The 10483-nt window shown below is 46.5% G+C and overlaps 1 pseudogene; it reads right to left on the minus strand.

The window, feature by feature from the left end:
- Positions 1-2431: 2431 nt before the first annotated feature.
- Positions 2432-10483, minus strand: LOC148754796 (large ribosomal subunit protein eL6 pseudogene; annotated as a pseudogene).

Below are 10483 nucleotides of genomic sequence, written 5' to 3' on the forward strand. Positions count from 1 at the left end.
CCATGGAGGTGAAGGAGAGCTGATCAGAGAAGGATGGCAGAGGTGTAGGAACCAACATGAATGAGGCCTATGAATGGAGACGTCGTTTGGCTGCTGGTAGTCCTGGGGTTATGAGCACTCTGTCATGTCTGATACCGTGTTTCCCCGAAAATAAGACCTAGCCGGACAATTAGCTCTAATGTGTCTTTTGGAGCAAAAATTAATATAAGACCCGATCTTATTCTAGTATAATATAAGACCGGGTCTTTAATAATAGTATAATATAATATAATATAATATAATATAATATAATATAATATAATATAATATAATATAATATAATTAATATAATATAATATAATATAATATAATAATATAATATAATATAATATAATATAATATAATATAATATACCGGGTCTTATATTAATTTTTGCTCCAAAAGACACATTAGAGCTGATGGTCTGGCTAGGTCTTATTTTCGGGAAAACATGCTGGTTGTCAAAGGGGAGGGTATGAGGGGGTGGGTGAAAAAATATATTTTAGGAAAGAGCATACAGGAACTTGGGTGGTAGTTGTGCTTACTAAACTGTATAGATGTCACAGAACTGCACACCAAAGTCACAAATTTCACCAAATATTATGTATCAATAAAACCAACTTAAGAAAACACCCATCAGAGCCATTGTTCACTTCTCTATTGCCAAAAACCCAAGTGTGATAACCTATTGTTTAGGGAGCCGGGGGGAAATAGGCACTCTTGCACACAGAGTATAAACTGGTACCTCTACAGAGTATAGTTTGACACCATCTATCAAAATTAAATTTCATAAATCCTTTAACTCAACAACAACAAAAAATAATAATTCTTAGTTGATATTGCTCATCTGTATGCATACTTAATGTTACTACATTGTATATAATCATAATTATATAACCCATAGAAATGGATGGAAACCCAAATATCCATAGAACACTATACAGTAGCCCTTATCCACGGTTTTGTCTCCCATGGTTTCATTTATTTACAGTCAACCATAGCCTGAAAATATTAAATGGAAAATTACAGAAATAAACAATTCGTAAGTTTTAAATTATGCGCCATTCTGAGTAGTGTGATGAAATCTCTTGCAGTCCGGCTCCATCCTGTCTGGGATGTGAATTATCCCTTTGTCAAGCGTATCCATGCTGTATATGCTAGCCAGCCAGTTAGTTAAAATAAATAAATAAACTTTCAACTGTAGAGGACCTCCAGCCATTGACATTGTCATGACTCGGTGATCCAGGATAACCTGAAGCAGATGACCCTGCTGACAGCTGTCCGCTCAGTAGCCTAACGCTGTGTCCCAATGCCTCCTTCATCACAAAGGTTGAGTACAATATTTTGAGACCACATTCACATCACTTTTATTACATTATAAGAGTCCCATTATTAGTTATTGATCTTTTACTGTGCCTAATTTATAAATGACACTTTATCATAGGTATGTGTGTATAGGAAAAACATCGTGTATACAAGGTTTAGAACCATCCAGGGCATCCACTGTGGGGCTTGGACCACATCGCTCGTGGATAAGAAGGGACAACTATACTATGCAGCTGTAAAGATGGACACTTTTTATGGAATGATCAAAACACAGTGTTATCTGTGTAATAGTATGTACAATACGCTAAATTTTTGGATAAAAAACGAGCGGGTAAATAACTATGCTCATTTGCTGTGTATGCTTTAAGAAACTAAAAACAGGGCCGGCCCGGTGGCTCAGGTGGTTGGAGCTCCGTACTCCTAACTCCAAAGGCTGCCGGTTCGATTCCCACATGGGCCAGGGAGCTCTGAACCACAAGGTTGCCGGTTCGATTCCTCGAGTCCTGCAAGGGATGGTGGGCTGCGCCCCCTGCAACTAGCAACGGCAACTGGACCTGGAGCTGAGCTGTGCCCTCCACAACTAAGACTGAAAGGACAACAACTTGAAGCTGAACGGCACCCTCCACAACTAAGATTGAAAGGACAACAACTTGACTTGGAAAAAAGGCCTGGAAGTACACACTGTTCCCCAATAAAGTCCTGTTCTCCTTCCCCAATAAAAATCTTAAAAAAAAAAACCACGAAAAAAAACCAAAAAGACTTGCTGCTAACAGTATAATAGTTCGTCAATGAATGCAGGTTTTTAAAAAAAAAAAAAAGAAAGAAACTGAAAACAGTGATTATAGCGAAGGGGCTGAGAATTAGACAGATGGAGGAGAAATCGATGTTAAATCGATGTTGAAATGGAGGAAGGTCTGTGGCCTGAAGAGCCCACATTTCTTATCCATATACTGTTTAGCACTCACTTGTTCAGCCATAACTGGGGAAAATGCTGCTATTTTATACTGGTAGGTGCGAGGTGAAGAAGCTGAGAAGACAGACACCAAGGAAGCTAAAAATGCTGGTGCAAAGCCGATGAGGAGCAGGTTCCACTGCAGCCGTTACCACGCTCTAATTCTACTCCCCTTAGTAGAAGCAAACATCCCATTAAACTGGTCGAGTCAAACCACATATCCAGGCAGATAAGAATAATTTAAAAAAAAAAAAAAGACACAAAGGAAAGCGATCAGGCATTAATCACGTTCTTCATAATAAATTCAGAACAGCAGTTTGTGAGGATGGACCCCATTTGTGAGAGTGAACACAGAGCCGAGATAGCCCCGGGGCTGCAGAACAGCTTTGATTTGGTGTGGAATTTGCGAGTCCATGGCTTTCTGATCAATTTTACACGTCTCTGTAATCTTGTATTTCTGTTTCTCTGTGTCGAAGACCTCACCCTCCTGGCATCTGGGCGTGTGCAGCTTCTTCTTCTTGAAGTAAGCACCAGTGGGATGTTGGGGATTTTCACAGCACTGATATTTTGGTGGAGATGGCAATGACAAATTTCTGGTGTGTTCTATGCAAAGGAATTCAATTGAGGGACAGAGATCCAGTCACACATCACAAGCCTCTGCTCAGCTCAGGGAAATCGCCCTCTTGCCTCTATGGCGCCCGGTGAGCATGATCAGAATGGTTCCAGGAGTGATGCTGGCCCCAAGTTTTCTCACCTGCTGACTGAAGAGTTTCTTGCCGTGGCTCAGCAGCTTTCAAGGCACGTCTTTGGTAGGACCTTATCTAGGCATTTTGTGAAGTTTAACCACTCAGGTGCCACCATTCTTGTTGCCACCAAACTGGTTTCATAAGAGTACAAGAAACTTCTTTTTCTTTTCAATCCTGGATTTAGCTGCTGAATACTTCCTCCGGTACGTTGGCTTCCGGGAACACATAGCCCATCGGGAATACCTGCCAATTCCTCTGACGAGGGCAGGGTTTCGGCCGCAGTGGGCTTCCCCTTCTTAGGCGTTTTGGCCTTGAGGTTACCCTTCTTTACCTTGCCACCAGCATCAGCCTTCTGGGATTCAGGTTTCTTCTCCTTAGTGTCCGACTTCTCAGCCCTCCTCACCTGCGATCCGCTGATACCTTGCAAGATGGTGAATCATTCCCCCTTGGTTGAATATAGTAGTAGTTCCCACTTTTCTTCTATAATTCTTATTGCCAAAGCTAATTGTGCTAAATCTATTACTATTTAATCAACCACTCTCTGTGCTTAGCATTTAATCTAGAGCATTCCTTAAAAATATAACAATTGCCCATCATGCTATTTTAGCTAAATGTTTATTAAAGACATCTACATATAAGAACATTTTTTCTTGAACTGTGCAAATGAAATCCTTAATGAAACTTCTAAAAGCCCTATAGTACTTAATTCTCCACAAATAGAAAAAGTTCAGGAAAGCAGGTATTTCTATCACTGGTTGTATGACCTTCTGCAAATCCCTGTCCTTCCCTGAGCCTGAGTTTCACACCATAAAGGAGACGGTTGGGAGAGGGTCCTTATCACCCCTGCCTCTGATATTCTGCTTACTGTCCCTGGGAAGAGAAGGCTGGTGCTTTAACTCTTCCCACAGCTGACATCTGATCTCCTTTGCCTTGTCTTCCCTGTCTAAAGGCCCCAGGCTTACCGTCAGAGCCCGGGTTTGAATCCCAGCTCTGCTCTTCCCAGACAACCTCGTTTCTGTCTTCTCATCTCTCAGGAGCATGTTTCCTCGCAGTGAAGTGGGAGTGGGCGACTGGGAAGGGAGTCAGTGTGTCAGAACCTCTAGCTGTAAGATCGGATCCCCTGTTAGCTTTTGCTTCTCCCCCACAGCGCTAGTTGGTGAGTCCTCAGTTTGCCAGACCTCCTCTGTGCCTCTGGCTGTGTGCAGAGCATTCCGAGACAGAGAAAAACCACCAGTCCCCTCCCATAGGGAGCTTAGTTGCCCTGTCTACCACACACTTCCCATGATTACAACTCACTCTGACCAAGCGAAGAGAGAATTAAGAGAGAGGGAAATAAGCAGGGGGATTCCCCTATACTTTTGGGACCACGGGTTCTCTGAGCAGAGAGGACATCCTCTCCCGTGGAACTTTAGGTCCCGTCCAGCTGTTGCTGCCACTGCTGCTGTAGGTTTGCCGGGGAGACTGGCGTGGAAGAGAATGGACAAAACAACAACAAAAAATGTAGATTTCCTCCACTCACTTTAATCCGTAGGAGCCCCCTTTTCTGCTCCTTTGACCAGAAATAGTTTCTTTTGGAGCTCTTTCTGTCTGCACCCAGACTACACTTCTAGGTTTCAGGCTAGGGGACACCAGAGCAGGGAGAAAGGGAAACTCACTGCCAGTTTGATGCTACTTCAGATTTGGGTTTTCTTCCCCAGTGCACTGCTGTCTCAAACAGCAGGCCTCAGACTAAAACCAGGCTCTGCCACTCCAGAGTTGTGCTTGCTCCTGAGGGTGTTCATGCAGCAGAAAGCCACAGGCCCTGTCACTTAATTGACGTCAGTCGCCCTGATGACACCAGTCCCACTCACCCACAAACCTCACCTTAGAGGCTAACGTTATTTTTCTCATGCACCTACTAAGCGGTTGGCCCTTTCACAGACCTTATCTCATATAATACAATAACTTCCCAAGTTAGATTTTATTAGCCCCGTCTTATAGACAAGGAAATGGAGGATCAGAAAGGTTGGGTGACTTTCCCAAAGCCATAGAAAGAGATGGCACTGGAATCCAAATTCCGATCTGGGTGACTCCGGCACCCCCATAGCTGCCTGCTGTATAAATTCCCAGCGTGGCTGCCAAACTGGATCCTGGGAGCCCAGCCATGAAGAGAGAGGACAACTGAAGAAACCACGTGACTATTTGGAAATTCTCCTGGTGCCCAGAGCTCACATGAGGGGAGGAGCCTATGAGTTCTGGGCAATCCCCTGGGAGAATCCTTCCACCACCCTCCGGCTCCACTGAACAGGATGACCATCCCTCCTAGTTTCTCTGGCACATTCCCATTGCTCCTGCGTATTGCTAATAGCATCTCTTTGCACCCTGTTAATGCCCATTGCTCCTGCGTATTGCTAATAGCATCTCTTTGCACCCTGTTAATGCCCATTGCTCCTGCGTATTGCTAATAGCATCTCTTTGCACCCTCACAAGTGACTCAGTATGGACCCTAGATTATAACAGAGTCACCCTACCACTGGGGAATGCTTAGCCATGCCTCTGTCCATATACTCAGCCTTGTTCTTAGTACAGGATAGGCACTATCCCAATTAAACCTCTGCATGGATCAGAGATGTTTCCTGAATCTTCCCTCAGCCTTTTCTCCAGCCTAGAAAATCCACAGAGGACTGCACACCGCTGTCGAAAGGGCATGAATTTTGGAACCTAAAGACCTAGGTTCTCTGTTTGCACCTTTGGCAAACTATTTAGTTTGTTTGAGCCTTAGTTTCTTTATCCATAAAATGGGCATAATAAAACATATTTTAAGGTGGTTGTAAGGATTGAAATAAAGAATGTAAAGAACTTGGCACAAACGGCAGTTTCTGCTTTTGAAGGTGGGAGAAGCTGGAGACTAGGGGTGTGGAAGAAGGTGCATGGGGTGGGGGGTGAACTCACTGCTGCAGTGGAGCCCTAATCGGTGGACAGCAATGTTGCTGGAACACATATTCCTTGAGCAAATGCTAAAGTCTTAAAAATGCAGCCATGATTGTAATGGCTACTGATAGCAGTTCAGTTGTAACTTTGCAGAGAAAAGAACCCAGAACATTATTCATCCTGAAGTTAGCAGTGCCTGAGTGTGGGTGGGGAAATTGTGGGTAATTTTCAGTTCTTGTGTTTGTTTTTTTTTACAAGTTTTTCAACTTTCTAAATCATGTGTGGGTGTGTGTGGGGGTGATTTTATACTCGGAGGAAATAAAACATTATAGAAATAGACCAATGTGATAACTGGTTTTTAGTGCATTAGAAAGTTATTTTGGATTGATGGGTCCTGATTCCCTAAGTGGTCAATAGAGAAGCCTAGATGGAAACTCAGGCTTCTAGATTCCCAGTCAGAAAAATGCAGAAAAGTGTGTTCATATCCATTTGTACAGAAAATGACTGCTGTGTTCCCCCACCTGGGCCCTTACCTGGTTCTCCTTGGGGCCCTGGGGTCTTGAGGACCCAGGCTCCAGGTAGACCTGGAATTACACGGATGGGGGCGGGGCAGGAGGGGAGGCAGCACAACCCGGGGAGGGCACGGTTGCTGTGGAAGGACCACAGGGGCCTCCTGCTCGGGACCCGCCCCTTCTCTCCTCAGCTGGGCCCGTCTCAGCACATCTCTCCCAGAAATGAGTCAGTGAGGGCCTGGATGCAGGGTGACATGGTAGAGGGCCAGCCGCAGAGGGAAAGAGGCCCTGAATCAGTTCAGGCACTCAGTAAGAATTCAATGCATGAATAAAAAGTCAATTAATTAATTAATTAATTAAGGGACTGGCAAGAAATGACTGAAATCCTCTAGCGGCAGAACAGAAGCCCAGCCCCCACTTAAATGGGAGACATCTCTGAAGGGCCACCCCAGGTCTTGAGCTCCCCAAGGGATCAGCTGAGGCCTCTCCTCTACCCAATCCTGCATTTGCCACCCCTCACGGATGTTTTCAGGAGGGAGCCTCAGTTAACCACCTGCATAGAAATCTCCTTCTTAGAGTCTACTTCCTGGGGAACTCGACTTAAGACAATGCCCTGTCATACAAAGGACTAAAAGAAGTGTGATGTTCGCTACATGTCACTGCTCAGGTGTGACTGCACTGGGACCTGGAAGCATCGGCCTCTCCTGGGGCTGGCGTGAAATGCGTATCTCAGGTCTCACCTCAGACCTGCTGGAATTTGAATCTGTACTTTAGCGTGGTCCTCAGGGGGTATATGTGCACAAAGTGAGAAGTGCGTCACTAAGAGATATCACAAAGGTCAGATGTGACATTACAAATGTGGACACACAGGTATCTCCTGGCCACTAAGTGGCTGTACTGTCAGTGATGAGATTTTCCAAATCCATGAACAACTCTTGGCAAAGTGCCAGACAAAACACAATATGAAATCCCCTCAATTTACTCAGTAGCTGTGTACCTGGAAAATGCAGTGTGTCTTAAAGTTATGCAAAAAAACCCTACGTTTCCAGGTAGAATGGAGGACATTTCCTCATTGCACATTATTGCTCCATGTATTGTAGAAGGTCCCTTTTATACCAGTGGCCTCTGTCACAGTGACCACTGAAAATACCCCCAGCACTTCCCAATTTGTCCGTTAGGGGTCATTACTGCCCTCACTGAAAACCACTGGTTCCCCTAGAGAAAACCCTGTGCATGGAAATTTGCAAATTATTCATCTAATCCTCCCAATAAGCTTAGGAAGTAAGCGTTATGATTCCCTTTCCTTAGCTAAGAAAATCAAGTTCAGAGAAGTTAAGTAATTTGTCCAAGTTCACACAGTTAGTAATTGGGAAATCAAGAAAGGTTTGAACCCAATTCTACCTGTCACCAAAGTCCATGTTTTCCCCTGTGGTTTGCTTTGTCTTTGTAGTTTATCAAGAATTGCATGGTTACCAGGGTGTGGCCAGGTTTGTTTATAACAGAAAAGAATAAATCTTCTTTAGGGCCCCCACCCTTTGTGTGGACACAGGGCAACTGTAGGAATTTGAGGCTGAGATTTGCTGGGCTTCCCTGAGGAATTTCCACCTTAACTGCCTATGTCCTCAGAGCCTGGGTGCACAGATGGAACCACAACCTTAGACCCCCTTCCTCAGGTGACATCTTAAGTGGCTATGGGGACAGAGTCCCAGAGAGCAGTTTCCAGGCTCTCAGCCTCACGGGGAAAGGTGCTGGCTCGGTTATTAGATGGCCGTCAGCTGTAATCAGATGGCCGTCCGCTGTGGCGGGGTGGCCATCAGCTGTTACCGGTTAGCCATAAGCCACTAATATAACTGCTGTGGCTACACTAGGTGGTTGGTTGGTTGGCAGAGAAGCGGATGGCGGATTGCGGATCATGTGGCTCCTGCTTCCTGTGTCTCCAACCCAGCCACCAGCGACACTACAGTAATATGAACCCCCTATCCATGGCTCCATGGATGTTCCTTTTTGGCCTCACCATGTCCTGCGTTCTTGTGCGGGGAGTGGGACCAGAGACCCCGCAATGACAGTGTCTGTCTATCATGCAGGGACTCAGCTGCAATCTGTCATCCTCTTCTCTGCCAACCACCAACCCCCCAGCATAGCCACGGCAGTTATATTAGTGGCTAATGGCTAACCGGTAACAGCTGATGGCCACACAGCCACAGCTGATGGCCATCTAATAATTGAGCCAGCACCTTTCCACGTGAGGCCGAGAGCCTGGAAACTGCTCTCTGGGACTCTTTCCCCCACTGTCCACCCCCACACACCACAAAAAGACCACTAGAAAGATGAACAGGCCCAGATCCAGGAGGCACCAATCAGAGTTTCTCTGCGGGTCTCTCCCACCCTCCACACCTGGGCCCTAGACAAAGTGAAGAGTGTTCCAATATCCAGCTCAGATGCCTTGTCACTTCACCTTGAATTAACTTGACCTGGAGTGAGGGTTTGAAGGACAGCTAAGTTTGGCAGGTGTAAGTAGGAGCTTAGACATGGAGGTAGAGACCAGATGGGAAGACTGGACCACATCATCCCCAAGTGGGCTCTCCCCTCCCTGGGCCTAATGGAGAGCTGAGGGGCACTCTCTCTATGTACTTACGCCCCCTGCTGGCAGAATCCTGCTGGCAGGCGCTGAGGGTGTGTGGAGAGGGTATGGGCAGCCCAATTGTGTTAGTCCAGATCCTCCAAGAAGCAGTCACCAAGATTGGGATCAAATGCCCAAGGATTTTATTTGGGGAAAGTGTGAGAGAAAATGAGGGAACCAGAGATGCTGTGAGAGCTTCAGCCACTGTGCAAGTCTGGACCTGAGTGAGGAGAGAGGGAGGGAAGGTCGAGTGGAGGAGTGCCCTAGACCTCCGGGTAGTCTCCAGAAGGTTTGACAAACTATCAGGGAGTCCTGGAGCCTGTGTCTCTCAGGAATGAGTTAACATCCAGGTCGCAGCCAGTCATTATTTGGGAGCTGGGGACACGGGATTTTCTACTCTGACTCCGACTCCCCTACACACACACATACACACACACACACACACACACACACACGCATTGAGTTTTGTAGGCCCTTCCATCAGCCCAGGGTGTTGGCTCTGTCAACTTTTCTAACTCCTTCCTGGAGGTGGGGACGAGACCTCAGGAGCTGTGTAGGAGGGAGATCGGATGAAAGGAGACCACCCTCTCTGTTCAGCCTCAGAAAGCACATCCACAAAACCCAGCAAACCTTTCTTGTGCCAAAACTGATTGCTTCACAACTTTGGTGCACTCTTATACGAAGAGTATCATTATTTTCCCCCTAGAGTGTGGGGTGGGATGAACACGGTGATCTGTTACATTGTTCCTGGATTAATAGGAGAAGCACCTGGACAGGTATGGTTGCAGCCAACACCAGAAGCCAAGGCAAAGTGTTATGCAGGGTTGTTCAGCAGACGTGGGGCACCCACAGAGGAGGGTCTTGTGAAGGTTACTGTGGTAGTGGGTGCAGGATGAACCACTGTTGGGGTAATTCGGAAGGAGGCCCGTGCACAGTCCCAGGGAGTAGGACTGAGCACCAGGCAGGAAGTATGTTGGTTTGTGACAGACTTGAAGGGGAGGAAAGAGTCGGTGCTGGACTGGACACCCCAGGGTAGCCCTCCGGGTGTGTGAGCCGCTCAGGCAAATGACTGCTGGAGCCCCACACCCAGTACCAGCCTCAACTAGACCTTCCGTGGTCTGTGATTTTCTTTCTCTCCAAGACAGGCATGGCCTTGCTCATTCCAGGGCAGCCCAGAGGCTGTGAGACCCTGAGCTGAGTCCTTCCTCCCTGACAGGCCAGATTTCCTCCCTGTCCTTCTGGTGACCCCATTATTTCTGCCATCCCATGCTCCCTGAGCCAAGTGACTAATGCACATAAATCTCCCTAGGAAGAGTAGAGACCAAGTTGAACTCTGCAATGGAAACCAAGCCCAAAGAGGTGTGGTTGGCAGCCCTGGCAGCCACTTGCCATTGCCCAT

The sequence above is a fragment of the Rhinolophus sinicus genome, chromosome 17 (assembly GCF_057876585.1).
Source record: "Rhinolophus sinicus isolate RSI-liver-muscle chromosome 17, RSI-T2T, whole genome shotgun sequence".
Taxonomy (NCBI): domain Eukaryota; kingdom Metazoa; phylum Chordata; class Mammalia; order Chiroptera; family Rhinolophidae; genus Rhinolophus; species Rhinolophus sinicus.